The following is a 15,549-nucleotide window of genomic DNA, read 5'->3' as shown; positions in this document are numbered from 1 at the left end:
AAGGGAGGGAGGGAAAGAAGGAGGAAAGAAAGAAAGAAAACTAAGGAAGGAGGGAAGGAAGGAAGGACAAGGGGGGAGGAAGAGAGGTGGAGGGAGAGAGGAAGGGAAGGAGGGAAAGAAAGAAAAAAGGAAGGAAGAAAGAAGGAAAGAAAGAATGGAAGGAAGGAAGGAAGGAAGGAAAGAAAGAGAGAGGGGGAGGGGGGAGGAAGAGAGGGGAAGGGAGGAAGAGAGAGAGGGAAGGAGGGAAAGAAAGAAAAAAGGAAGGAAGAAAGAAGGAAAGAAATAATGGAAGGAAGGAAGGAAGGAAGGGAGGGAGGAAGGGAAGGAGGGAGGGGGGAAGAGAGAAATTTGGAGTAACTAAATGAAAAGGAGCCAAGACTGACATTGGAAAAGTGCGTAACAAAAAGCCCTTTCCATTGCTATGACTGGCTACAAACTCAACTCCAACTTTTAGCAGCCAAAACGAAAAAGGAAATACAGACAATTACACAATCCACCAAATATATGACATAAAAACTGACCAGTATCTCAGAAGAACTATTTTTAATTCTGAAACCAGACAGGCCCCCAACTCTGTATGTAATGAACGAGGCCATACACGGCAGCTGACAGGGGACACTATGGCAAACGCCATCAACCCGTGACCTCCCTCAGTCTAGGTTGCGGCCAGCACAGCAGAGCTCACGTCCATGAAAGCCATTCTACGGGGCCCTCATTTGGTGCAACCCAGGTCCCCAGTATGCTGCTAATCTGGTTTAATTAGTGACAGATTTCAGAACTGGAAGAACAAATAGTGTTTAAGTATGTCTCCCAGGTGATTTATGCTACCTTAAGGACTAAATTATATATTTATTTTTTCATTCAATAAAACTTCTTGGGCACCAACTGCTTATCAGACATTGTGCTAAGTGCCCGAGCAACTCAATCACTTCTTGGTGTTCAAGAATCTGATTCAGTACAGACTTTTCAACAAAAGAGAGTGGGGTCATTTGAGGCATTCATTCATGTTTGCATCCAACTACCCATCTAGTCATTTATTCTCTGCAAATATTTATTGAGGCCCTGCTATGTGCCAGGCACTACGCTAGGGTTAGAAAGATGAGTAAGACAAGGTTCTTGCCCTCAGAGCCACTGCCTAGTGAGGGAGAGAGACCAGGTTCAGCTTCCTGCTACACTGAAGCTGTGTACCAAGAACTATGGATGCTCCGAGGAGGGGAAAACAGACACATAAGCTATTTTTTCCAGTAATTAATTACCATAGGAGGAACTTACTTACACTGATAACTTTCCTTAAGTAGAGTGTGAATGGTGGTAAGGGGAGAGATAAAGTGTACAAGAGTTTAGAAATGAACAAGAATGACTTAGAATGCAGGAGTTAACAGCACGAGCCCTGGAGGTGGATGACGCTCAGCTTGAGGGCTCCTCTGCCACTCAGTGGATATGGGACCTAAGGGTGATCATATGCTAGCGTACGGAGCCAGGAGGATCAAAAGAGAATGCTTGCCCGGCGTTTGACACACTGCCCTGTCGGAAGTACCAACTCAGTACACTCTACTTGTGCTTATGTTATCGTTCCGTCGTGTTCATGTTGCTTGAGAATGTATTGTTTGAACACCAGGTGGGATGTGGACACTAAATCCTTGTGCAGGGCCCATGAGGACAGAAATAGATTTGATCGTAGAAGGACCAGCATCCAGGTGCTGAAAGATTCGTGAAGTGGGGATTGTGAGGAGTGGGTCACCTGGCCTTTGCGTATCCTCAGACTGACACTGCCTGCTGTGGTACTGAGAGCTGAGTGCTCACAGTCCTGGACTGGAGTGTTGGCACCTGTTCTGCTCAGAGCAGTGCTTTTGTGTAGCGTGAATGACCTGGAATCCTCAGGTTTATTTTCACCTGTGCCCTCCTCAATCTATGCTGGTGCTTTATATCCAAAATACTGATCTCCTTGGGGAATGAGTCAGTGCACCATAAATCTTTTTTTTTTAATCTTTGACCCTGATAAATTTTGGAGAACACTACTCTTCTTTACCAATCTTTCTGAATTGTTTAGAAAGTAGACCTTCTATCTATATAATAGAAATAAGAATAACATACTATTATATATTATTATGTATTATATATAATACTAGTAATGTCTAATTTATTGGGTGCCTATCCAAGAACGATACATGCTGTACATATAGTATTTCATTTAATACTCACTGTATCCCATAGGATGAGGGAGGTGATTTTGGATGAGGGCACTGAAGGTCAGAGGTGGGAAATCATCTGTTAAAGGTCACACAGTTGATGTGGAGCTGGGATTAAATTTAGGGAGTCTGAATGGAGTCTGGCCGTAACAATTAGGCCTTTATGTAATTATGTGTTGTCTACATCTATATTTGTACCTATATGTATATCCATCTATATATAATTAAATGGAGTGTTTTTAAAGCTTGGCATAGTGACCAATGCATGGAGGGCCTCAGTCGCTGGTAGCTATATCAGCAGTACTCTATATAGCTATGTCCAGATCTCTGTGTTCTCAGCCACAAGCACCATAGCATGGCGGTTAAAGGAATGGACTTGGGAGCCCGAGCTGTCTGAATTCAAATCCTAGTTCTTCCAGTAATTATGTATGTGATCTTGGATGAATCACCCTCATCTGTAAAATATTAATACTAGCATTTACCTATGTGGCTGTTGTAATGATTTAAAGAAGACCCATGTGCACACGTGTGTGTGCGCAAGCGTTACCATCATTATCAACGTGGACAGAAAGTCAAGCTGTTCAAAGCAGGTAATCCTTCAGTGACCAATGCAACCTGGGGTGAACTTGTCAGTCTTGGTGGGTCTCACACATGTTCTGGTCCTCAAGTCTGAGAAACAAAGGTATGTAAGTCATGTCAATCCGACGCCTCTACCCCCACCACCCCTTGGGAAAGAGATGTGCCAGACCAGCCACGCAGGTCACTGGGTACAGATGCCCCCTGCCTTTGAAGCCCTGAGCCGATGGGGGTTGAAAGCCCTGGCATCCCAAGGGGCAGCCGTTTGGCCCAAAGTTCACATTGTTGCACATCTGAGAACTTCCTGCCCAGCCGCCCCAGTGTCACAGGGAGCTGAACCTCTCCTTGTCCCCAGCCCTGACATGGAGTTGTGAGCCTATGCTTGTGAGCGTGAGGCATCAATGGGCTGATTATGTCAAGCCCCCAGAAGACAAAGCAGAATGGAACTTCAAAAGGCTTAGGAAGGCCCCGGATCCCCTTTCAGAAGTCAGCAAGTTCAATTGTTGATAAAATTCCTGTACCGGGTTCACATTTTGGCTTTGAAATTTCAGCTCGGATGGCAAATGAAATCCTTTAATGTATTTAAACTTTTACATTGGGAAAACTGTATCACCCTCTAACTCTTGCTGAAAAGATATTATCTCTTCCGTGGAGAATGCTTCCCTTTTAATGTCACTTCTACATTTACATTGCAGCATTCACCTTGCTTTCATAAATACGTGCATGCGTGCATTTCTACACACATTTCCCTCCTCTAACATGGAAGGAAGGAGTGGAGGATTGGAAGATTTAATACATCTTTTTTTTATTATATAGAGGATTGCATGTTCCTTGGACTTTGAAAAGGAAATACTTTCTAGCTATTTAGTTTGGCAAGTCTAGGAGAAAGGTGCACAGAATCTTCTGAAAGGATTTTTTAAGGAAGGAAAAGATTTTGTGAAATGGGTTTTAATAGAGGCACTTAGGGAAATATAACTCAATCTGAAATATATTCTTACTTCCTGCCTATTTATTCTTTTTTTTAAAAAAAATTATGTTGTATTTCATTTCTGCACATAGCTATATGCAATTTAATGTTTTGAGAATGGGATGGAGAGGCTTTTCTGAAGTCAAACAGGTTTTAAGGAAACTTTTATTGTAAAATAAAATGCAAATTACAGAAAATCGTACGAAACACACACACAGTGAATTAGAAGGCTCACACCCACTCAGATTAAGAAAGAGAAGTTTGTCAGATATCCCAGAACATGTGTCCCCTCCTTCTCTCCAAAAATAACCACTATCCTGACTATTACAGTAATCACTTCCTTATGTTTCTTTATGATGTTTTTACTCAAATGTACATCCTCAGCACTACAGTGTATTCTTGCTCCCTTTTATAAATTTGCTGTTCTTAATTCTCTTTTAATCTGCCGGCTTTCCCTCCATCCCTTGCTCTTGCTTATAATTTATCTGTTGAAGACCCTTGGTGGTTCGACTGTGGAATTCCCCACTGTCTGGATTTTGCTGATTGTGTGCTCATGGTGCAGTTCAACACGCTTCTCTGTCCTCTGAAGTATCTGCAAATCAGCAGCTGGATCCAGACACCCATAAAACTTTGACTCAGTCATTTTCACAAGATCGCAGGAAGTGGCATGTTCTTTCATTAAATGGTGTATGTCTGGTTGTCTCTCTTTTTATGATGTAGGCAGCCACTGAGGCTGAAAATGGTGTCATTCTAATTCTACATTGCATTTTACTTTTTAGCTGGAATAAGGTCTACAGAGATGCTTCCCTCATCTATTATTTGGTTACCCAGTTGCATAGTTTATGTATAAAAGTTGGGACAAATGCTTGGTTACTTCCCTTTACTTACCTGTTTCCAAGATAATGAATTGCTTCCCTATCATCCTCTTAAAGTGATCAATTAGATTTTTTAAAAAATCCTTATGAACTCATGAATTTAAACGTATTTAATGACTTTAATACATTGCATTTCTTATTTTTGTTGAACCCAATGAAAGCTATTAAGGTTGGCAGCTGAGCCCTTTTGACATGATTCTAGTAGTCTTTGAGAGCATCCTTCTATTGTAGGATGAGATGTTCTAGGTTCATCTTACATTTCCTGCCTCAGACTTAGAATCGGTCATTTATCAAAAAAACAAAAATGAACAAACAAACAAAAACCTGTTTTTTTTTATAGTAGGAAATGGTATCTGAAGATCACAATCTGGGTGCTACAGATGCTTCTTGTAACTAGATTAGTCATTGTTTCTAGACATTTTTAAAATCAAGAACCATACTTAAATATATCTATTGTAAGTTGTAATAGTGTCTCCAATTCAAATTCAGAGCTTCAGGATTTTTAATTATTCCTTCCACATCATATATGTATCTGCTTTTTCCATACCAAACACCTTGGTTCTCAAGGACACAGTGAATGAGAGAATTAAAATAACCCACTGATGCTCATTTTCTTTATCTTATACTACAACAGTCAGAATAACAATGCTAATACTGCCACTACCAATTGTGATTGCTAAAAATACTTTTAAATAGTTGGAGTTTCACTTTTACTTAAGAAGTGGAATGCTACATGGGAATATCATTCCCAACCTTAACAACAACAACAAAGCCACATAATCTATAAAATCCTATTGATTTTAGTTCATGAGAGATCTGAGGACTCAACACAACCAGGTAAAACTGAATTCCAAAGATGGATAAGCCCCTCTGAGAAGAGACGGGACACACAAAATGCTTTGCCTTTGGCAGAACATGGGAGGAAGAGGCGGCCACCGTGAAAGTAGATAAAACCAACCAAAATTTTAACAACTTTTTAAATGTCAGTGTGGGCTGGCATGACAGCGTAGGATTACTGAGGAAGGTGGCACGGGAATAGCCTCACCACACTCTGGACAAGAGGAAAACTCTCCTTTGCCCAGGGTTTATTTCTGATATGAAGCAAAAGCCACCTGCTGCCAGAAGAAGCAATTTTACTAGAATGTTTGCCATTATTGTTCAGTCTGTGTTGTTATTTTCAGGCACACATTATGTTCTTTCAATACATAGTTTCAAATGCTATTTAAATTCAGAAAGTATTCTTTCTGAAGAATTACAGTTTTTAGAATTCGTTCTGTTCCCTTGTTTTGTTTTTCTTCATGGGGATTGGGGGTGGGGGTAAGAGAGAACTCCTGATGTTCATATGTTGGATCTTCTTTACCTGTCTTCAATGTTTGTAATGTTCTCTTGAATACTCTTCAGCTCTTCATTAAGTTGTGATTTTTTAAAAATGGTTCTTATGTTGTGTGTATTTGTTGTGTGTTCCTTATAGTTTAGTCCTCATTTCTAAAGTATTTTATTCTTTTATTTTGAATTATTTCTTGAGTTCTATTTCTGAGTTTTTCTAATTCTGATTTATTTTATTTTTACATGTCTTGTCTCATTTTCTTAATGTCTTTTACTCATTTTAAAATACTAGGTCACAGTTTTGAGCTGCTCTGTGCCATGCCTTTCTGGCACGTTTTCATTGTCTCTAGGGATGTGACATACGCCTTGGTCTCTTTTTTCTTAAAATACCTTTTTCTGGATTTGATCTCCATCATTTTTCTGTTGCTCACTTTTATGTTAAAATGGTTTCTGCTAATTTTTAAAAGGTGGTTTTCGTTAAATAACATTACAGAGCTCACTCTTGCATAGGTAACTCACTCTTTCATGTGGTATTAAAAACATGAAGGTTTTCTTTCCAAAATTTCCTGGTGTTTTTTTTTTCCCCTCCTCTGCTTTTGTCTAAATCTTCTGTTTTCTCATCACTATTGTCTTGGTCTTGCTAAACTTGACTTCACTCCTAGCAATTTTTGCTCAGTGTGGTGCCCTGTCCTGAAAGGGCGACTTGGCTACCTGCCAGTTTCACGATTTCATGGGGGCTAGACTGCTTCAGGATTTGCAGTCCTCACTGGAGACCCCCGCGTGCACCCATGGTCAAAGTCCAGGTCGGTTTCAGCTGCCGTTCTCCGCCTGTCCCTCTGTGCTTCTCAGAGAACAACCTGTTGGCTGTGTGGGGTTCTGCCCTTTTCAGGCCGTCCGTGGGTTGTGGATTCCTTTACTCCTTCAGCACAGACACTCAGTCAGTACAGGTCTTGTGGGTCGTGGCGTCTTCCCCTCACCTGCTGTGTTTTGGGCATTTGAAAGGATATTTTCACTGCCCAGGTTTTCACAAATATAACCCATGGGTTTTGTTTTTTGTTCCTCATAGATTTGTGGCAATTTCAGAAGCTCTAAAAAGTATGCCACTGCATATTCCTCTCAGAATTCTTTACCTATTTAGTATTAAATAGCCACTGAATGATTCCCCAAGAAACGTTGTCTTTATTGAACGTATTTGGTTGAATTACAACTTCCTTTTTTTCCAACCAATCCACACTTCTGGGGAATTCATCCATTCATTAAACATTCCCCGGGCACACACCACTGTGCACTGGGCCCCGCAGATGCAAAAGTGAGCGAGACACAGTGACAGGGTATGCGGAGGGGGGGGAGGGGGGCTGTGAAGTAACGGCCTGCATGAAGGAAGGGCCAGAGAAGAAAGGCTGGTCATCATGGGCCCGTGGGCCTGGCTTCTCTGAGTAGCTCAGAACCGGCTCTTGCACTACTCTCTGACTTTTTTATTTCTTGTGATTTTTCTTGGAACAGTGTCTGAAAGTCCAGGTGCCTAAGAGCATGGCCCCCTGCCATCACCTCCGCACCCCATTATCTTTACTATCACAGTGTGCACGGGCAGACGGATAACCAGCATGAGAAGTGCTTTCAAATTCTTTCATTTCCTCTTCACAATAACCCTGTCAGACAGGATTATTATAGGTGAGGAAACAAAGGTTCTAAGAGAAGAAGGCCAACCAACTCAGTAAGTGACAGAGCCAGGACCTAAACTTTGGTGAGTCTGAGCCCAAAGTTCTTCTTTCCTCCATAGCCTGCTGCCTCTGTTGTTTCTTAGAGTTAGTTTAGGAAGATTTGCAGTGGTCCTCAGCCCCCCAAGGCTTTTATACAACTCATGATGGCAGACATGAGTGATTGGCTAACTCAAGACCATCTCCAGCCCTTTCTCTTTTGTCTGCCTCTACTACGGAGGCTGGAATAGGTGAAACTTCAGTCTTCCAATATCCCTGGTAGATAGGGGTAGCCCTGTGACAAAGCTCTGATGAGATATAAGTCTGTTCAGTATTTCTGGGAAGTGTCTTGCTTTTCTGATTAAAAAAAAAAGTTACATGTGGCTGGCCCTACCTCCTTACTCCTGGCTCTTCATTGGATATGAACTTAATGGCTGGTGCCAGAGCAGCCTCCTATAACCATGAGGAAAAGACCAAAAGTATGACAGATGCTGGCCCTGAACCAAGGTTTCTATTTAAGGAAATATGAAAGCAAAACCAAAATACTCCTCTATTTGTTTAATCCACTATCAGTTAAGGTATGGATATTAACATCCAAAAATGTTCCTAACTGATACACTTACCTTTAATATAGACTTTTAAAACTTTCCTCCTTCTACACAGTAGGAAGTGACTAAAAGCATTATCTTAACCCTAAGGAGTGATTCAGATATAATCGGGGCTAGGTTTACACTTTTGATGGACCCACTTTTCCCCACTCCTGCAATGTTTAACTTCATACGAGCTTCACTGGAGGCAGACTAGCAGCTACTGTGTCTGAGCAGCCGACATCCATGCGGTTTCTGTTTACTAAAGCATTAGCAGAAACATACACTGAAATATATACCACCATATAATAGATCCCAGATGTGTTATTATATTTTTTAAAGAGAAGGAAAAGATATTTGGAAGAATAAGTAACCAAAGAGCATTTTCTGTCAATCTGATCGGGCTTGGTGGTAACTCATCAGAGTGAAAACAAACCAAACTTGGAGTTAAAATGTGCTGGGATTCAGATCCTGTTCACTTTGTTTAAATTCAACAAATGATCACTGAGCCTTCCTCAGAGCCAGATTACCTGTGTGCCTCAATAGCTCTGTGCCTTGCTTGTTGTTATCCTAGTTTTAAAGACAATTAATTAAAGGAAAGTTCAGGGGCTGCAGGAGCTCCAGGCCACAGAAGACCATGACTGGGATTTGCTCTGAGCCTGTCTTGCTCTAAAGTCCACATGATTGCTGCTTTCAGATATTTCAGAAGAAATTACTATGGCAATAAACAGAAGAGAAAAAAGCATTACTTGCAAACAGGAAAGGCTGATATGTGGAAGGGAGAAAGATTTTTCTGGATGGCTTCAGAAAGTGGCCAATGACATTTAGTAATAAGTGGACATTACCAAAGATAGGTTTTAACTCTGCTATCATCATCCAGGAAAAATCCCTATTTCCTGCCAGCTGTGCATTGGGCAATATAGTAGATGTGTTATTTCATGCTAGCTGAAATAAATAAAAATACTATTCCTACCTATCCTGGAAGGAAAAAAATAAACTCACTGGGGAAGTGGAATCCATACCTGTGAAGTGATTGTACATCTATCTTTGTGATTGTCCCTGGTTTGGAGTCATCCTCTGAGCAGTTGAGGGTGCCTGACAGCCTATTTCTACATAACTGAGTGAGCAGGGAGAGAGGTGAGTTTCCAACCAGAGTTGTTCCATCCATCCATCCCTCAAACTCTGCCACAATAGATTGTGTGGATTTATGAGCCATCAGAACATGCTTGAGGAGTGGCCACAACAGGAAGGTAACCTCAAGGCCCACTGTGGTCTTCCACACACAGGCCAGGGGCAGATATATACATGCCTCATTTTTTGGACTATTTCTCTTTTTGAGATTCCTGTAGGACTACTTGGATTTGGAGTGTGAATGTTACCCTTCCTATAGACTTTATTCCCAAGCCCTATGAAAAAACTTGTTGAGCAGGTAGAATAATAAACATTCTAGGATTGCCATACGTTGTAAGGCAAGAGAGTAGCTGCTAGAAAAACTCTCCTTGTACAACTGCCTCAGTTGCAGCTGCTGACAAATTCTCCAGATGCTAGCATGTAGATACTGCTTAAAATCTAATCCAAGTTGATACCCTCCCCATACTCCACACCTGGGATAGTTAGATTGCACAGAGAAGGAAGCCCAGGAAGCCAGAACCTCACTCACTTTATTCTCCATGAAACATTAAAAACATCTGATCGCTTTATGGAGGCTTGGGGCCTGTACTTAAAAGAAGTGGATGGGAGTAGGCTATAAATTCCTTTCACCTGGATGGGCTGGGCCTGAGGCACTCTAAATTTTCAGCAATGTGGGGATGGAGGAGAATGGGGAAAAAATACACTCCTTAAATCCAGCGTGGAGTGGGGATGCTAACCCTACTACACAAGGCCAGCCTCGGGGAGGACACGCAGGCCTTGCTGATTACTATATAATGATTGCATCCCATTCTGGAGGCTGTTGGTGTGGATATTGCCTGACAGAAGGGTGAGGAACAGGCAAGGTAAATTCCTGCTAGTTACTCAGGAGTCGGAGAGATGGAGCCAAAGACTCTCAACCTGACATTATTCTGAAAGACACTTAGCAGAAGTCGGTTCATCCAGGCAGAATCCAGGCCCCAGGGAAGGGGAGAGTTAGGGAGCACAGCAAGGCCCTACTGGGGATGGCTGGGGTTGCTAGACACTAAGCTGCACCAAGGCATGGAATTAGAGGGGGTGTTTAGATGGAAGACCATCCTTGGGCCTGGGCCCACTTGGGGATCAGGAGAGCTAAGAGTTGAATATTAGGGCTTCCCTCCAGCAGAAAAGTCCTCAATCTACTTGGCAACCAGAAGAATCACAGGGTCTTCATGGGAGCTAAGCCCTCATGGCCATGCCCCAAGTCCTGGGGCTGAAAGTTCTACAAGCGGTGTGTTGGAGGCTACTGATTTGGCCTCTTACTAGCGGAATCGGTTGGTCAGCTACTTGCTCCTACACACCTCCTGGAGATTTGTCTCCATCAGGTAGTAACGGGCCTTTGACAACTCCACACATTTTGTGGCCTGTGTTCTGATCAACTTGCTGCAAGCTGCCTTGGTCTACTGCTTCCTTCTGCTCAGCTGACTCACCTTTCTGCAATGCCTTAGCCCTATGGTCCCCAACCCCTGGGCCATGGACCAGTATTGGTCTGTAGCCAGTTAGGGACTGGGCCACAGAGCTCCACACCCCTGCCCCGACTCCGTCCATATAAAAATTGTCTTCCATGAAACTTAGGAAGGGGGTGCACAGCAGGAGGTGAGTGGTGGGCGAGCAATGGAAGCTTCATCTGTATTTACAGCCACTCCCCATCATTTGCATCACTGCCTGAGCTCTGCCACTGCCCCAAGCACCCCTGGAAAAACTGTCTTCCATGAAACTGGTCCCTGGTACCAAAAAGGTTGGGGACCACTGCCTTAGCCCATCCTTCAGACTCCATGCTCACACCATCTCTGCAGTTTTGGCTCTTGCTTCCCGGGTCAATACAGCTCAGACCCTGCCTGGCTGTACTTCCTTCACTTGCCCTAGGTAAGCCTGGTGATCCTGGACCTCGCCATAGGCCCCCCGGGGGCAGCCACTCTGCCGGGTGTGCCCAGGCCATCCCGCTGCTCCAAATGAGGACAATCCTCCTCTGTATCACAAAGATTGGCTTATTCTTTCTGCTAATTATTAAAGAATAAAGCTAAGGGAGGAGGACTGGCTCTCTCTCTCCCTTCTGGCTCTGTCAGAGAGTTTGTAATAGATTTGGGATGTTCATTCTCTATCCTCTGCTTCCTAGACCAAAGGAAATGAAGGAATCTTTACCAGCTGGTGTTCTGGGGTCTCAAACAATCCATTTTGGCCCAGGAACAAAGTTAGGCCAAAGTTGGAACAAAATGTCCTCAGATGAAATGAGCTATCTCTCCCATTACACACACACACACACACACACACACACACCCCTACCTCCTGACATGCTTGCTGATTACAGCTGCACACGGCACATAGGAACACGGAAACATCCACTGGGCTTCCTTCCTGAGCTGCACGTGTGCCTGCTTGCAGAGCATAGCAGAGGGAGCCGTGGCGTTTCCCAGTCACTTGTCCACTCAGCCCCACACCTGTCCTTGCGGTGGGGGGGAGGGGAGCCAGGGCTTATTCTTGCACTGGGCAGCACCGACTTAGGAGCTGGCTCCCTGCTTCCTGGTGCCATCGGCCACTGTCCCGAAAACCCTTCCCACAGTCCACCAACCTCCCCAAAAGATATTCAGGGAAGTGAAACAAACTGCTCTTGATGAAGCTCTGTGGCCCCTCAGATCTCCCCAGGCATTTCTGGAAATTCTGAGGCAGCCCTAAAGTAGAAGCAGTTCTAACTACGGAAATCGCTTCGGACTGCGGCATTTGTCTCCCAGCCCGGGAGTTGTACCAGGGGGTTATTTTTATAGCCTTCAATTCTGCCTCGGGGACCAAGGCTTGAAACTAGTTTAAGGAATTTGGATGAAACAAATTTGCAAGTCTCAGCTGAAATCTTGCAGCAGGTGATCTCACATCTGGAGTACCTAACCGCTCCGACAAAGTAAGTGCTTTCGCATCCTTTTTAAAACCATGTTGTCAGTCTAAAAGAGGAAGTGGAAACCAACAGAGTTTTGATGATGCTTGCAAGTCAAGTTCCTGCCTCCATTCTCAAATAATTCCACTGAACACTTAGGCTGCTAGTTTTAGATACTGCACTATAAATATGAGCAGTAATAATAACACTGCTTGGTATTTACGTCAGACCTCCTCCTTGCAGTGAGTACCAGGTGTTTTCCAAATTGTCTGATTTGTACAATCTGTGCTTAGATCAGTCCAGAAGTCCACAAGCTGCAGGTCTTTTTTTTTCCCCCCAGTGGCTTGAATTCCCACACGTAAAGAGAACCACCTGCTCTGCAAGTTCTCTCTCTGCGTCTCCCTCCCTATGCGCCTTTTAGCGCTCTGCTCCCCCACCTCCCTCTGCCTCCACCCCACCCCAGATCCAACGTATTGTATTTCATGGTAGACAGGGAGGTGTAGTATGAGCTGTGGGGTCAGTGTTGGAGGAAGGATGTGATAGAATGAGTGTTTACGTCTTCCCCAAATTCATATGTTGAAATCCTACCCCCCAATAGGATGGCATTAGGAGGTGGGGCCTTTGGAAGGTGACTAGGTCGTGAGGGTGGAGCCCTCATGAATGGGGTCAGTGTCCTTACAAACGAGGTCCCAGAGAGCTCTCACGCCCTCTTTCCACCATGTGAGGACACAGCAAGAAGTCGGCCATCCACACCCCAGAAGAGGACTCTCACTGGAACCCGACCACGCTGGCACCCTGATCTTGGGCTTCCAGCCTCCAATTTCTGCTGTTTATGAGCCAGCCAGTCTATGGTCTTTTGTCAGAGAATGTTGTGACTTGGGTGGTGAAAAAGAGAGAGGGTGTCTTTTCTTTCCCTACCTGAAATCCTGATAAAAAACAGTCCCTGCAGTCATCAGGTCCCAGTCGTTTGCCTGAAAAATAAGGGACTTGGACTTGAGGTTCTCTGCGGTGGCCACCAATTCTGACGGGTGGCCACCAATTCTGACGATGCTCATTCTCTGAGCGTTCCACGACCCAGTCTGGGGTCCTCCAGATGGAAACTTATTGCCTTTGTTTTGTCCCCAAGTGTTCTCCTCACCAAACCTGCTGTGAAATGAATGCATCTGCCCAAAAATGGCATGGATTTTTGTCTATCTTGAAAAGTTAACAAAAATGATATTTCTGCTATAATCCTACCCTGCTTTTGACTGAAAATCTGTGATCATGATGATGAGGGAGTCCTGCTGGCATTGAGGTGGTGGGAGGTCGGGGATGCCCCAAGTCCTGCAGGGTTCAGGACAGTGCCTGGCATGTTCACAGGAGCTTAACAGATGTTTGTCTATTGGGTGAGAAAAAGCACGGCCATCACGGCCCTTTCTGAGGCCTCACTGGTCAGGGGAGCAGCTTACTCATCCAAGGACCTCAGGTGGGCCATGCACGCACATGATAGGGCAATTCTGTCACATAAGAATGACAATCTGGGTGCAATTACTGTTTCTCCTTCTCTAACCCGTAGGCTCCTCAGGAGCAGTGACAGTGCTTCATAGGGGGGGCAGCAGGGCTGTTCACAAATATTCCCAGATCTCCTCTCCTGGACGTAGGATAAGACTGCACTTTCCCACTGTTTTTTGGGTTTGTTTGGTTTTTTTTTTTTTTTTTTTTTTTTTTGTTGTTGTTGAGACAGAGTCTTGCTCTGTTGCCTGGCCTAGAGTGCTGTGGCATCAGCCTAGCTCACAGCAACCTCAAACTCCTGGGCTCAAGCGATCCTCCTGCCTCAGCCTTCCGAGTAGCTGGGACTACAGGCATGCACCACTATGCCTGGCTAATTTTTTTCTATATATATAATTTTAGCTGTCCAGATCATTTCTTTCTATTTTTAGTAGAGACGTGGTCTCGCTCTTGCTCAGGCTGGTCTCGAACTCCTGACCTTGAGCCATCCTCCTGCCTCAGCCTCCCGAGTAGCTGGGACTACAGGCATGTGCCACCATGCCTGGCTAATTTTTTCTATATATTTTTAGTTGTCCAGCTAATTTCTCTCTATTTTTAGTAGAGACAGGGTCTCACTCTTGCTCAGGCTGGCCGCGAACTCCTGACCTTGAGCGATCCTCCTGCCTCAGCCTCCCGAGTAGCTGGGACTACAGGCATGTGCCACCATGCCTGGCTAATTTTTTCTATATATTTTTAGTTGTCCAGCTAATTTCTCTCTATTTTTAGTAGAGACGGGGTCTCACTCTTGCTCAGGCTGGCCGCGAACTCCTGAGCTCAAGCAATCCTCCCGCCTCGGCCTCCCAGAGTGCTAGAATTACAGGCGTGAGCCACCACGCCCGGCCTTTTCCCACTCTTTTGATGCTAGCCATGAGCAACTCACTTGCTTGACCAATGAAATATGATTGGAGGTGATGTGTGCCATTTCTAGGGGAGGGGCGTAGGAGCCAGTGTGCAGTTCACTATGTTCCTTTCCCACTGCTGCATGGATGGGGAATCCTTGTAATGAGACGGTGCCTACGGATGACTGCATGGCCAGGATAACCAGTGTCCCTGCTGAACTACGGTGGGTGTTTCTTCTGGAGCCTGTCTCCTTGGTTTGTAGGTGGTCATCTTCTCCTCTATGTATCATTTTGTGGTCTTTCCTCTGTGTGTATCTATATCCTAATCTCCTCTTCTTATGGGGACACCAATCATAATGGGCTAGGGCCCATCCCAATGAATTTATCTGACCTAATTACTTCTTTAAAGACCCTGTCTCCAAATACAGTTATATTGTAAGGTACTTGGGGACAGTACTCAGCATAGAAATTTGGGGACGAGTGGGATACAATTCAGCTCACGACAGTAGGCTTCTCAGTTGGCGATGCAACTCCAAACTGCAGAACAAGTGGAGCTGACATCATCGTGCCCCACTATAGTCTTTGCAAGTGGACCATTCCTGTGTCACTTATTCCAAATTGACCGATTACCTTTCCCTCAAGCTCTTTAAGGGTGGAGTGTGTGAAGGGGTGAAGAGATGCCAACCATTTCCCACCAGCTGGACTCGTTCCACAGGGAGGAAACATCATGAGTGGAGAAGACATGTGTCCCTGCCAACAGTCCACATCTGATTCACTCTTGCACCCTCACCACCCAGCACGGGACTTGGTTGGTAGAAGGCACTCAGTGAGACAAAGCAGTCTTTTGTGACATTTCTTACCTTGTTTTCTTTGTCTTGGTTACAGCATTGCTGTGCCATGTTACTCTTTAGTCCACGTGTCTATTTTTTTGCC

This window comes from Eulemur rufifrons, chromosome 16, assembly GCF_041146395.1.
Source record: "Eulemur rufifrons isolate Redbay chromosome 16, OSU_ERuf_1, whole genome shotgun sequence".
Lineage (NCBI taxonomy): Eukaryota > Metazoa > Chordata > Mammalia > Primates > Lemuridae > Eulemur > Eulemur rufifrons.
Note: the sequence above shows the minus strand (reverse complement) of the source record.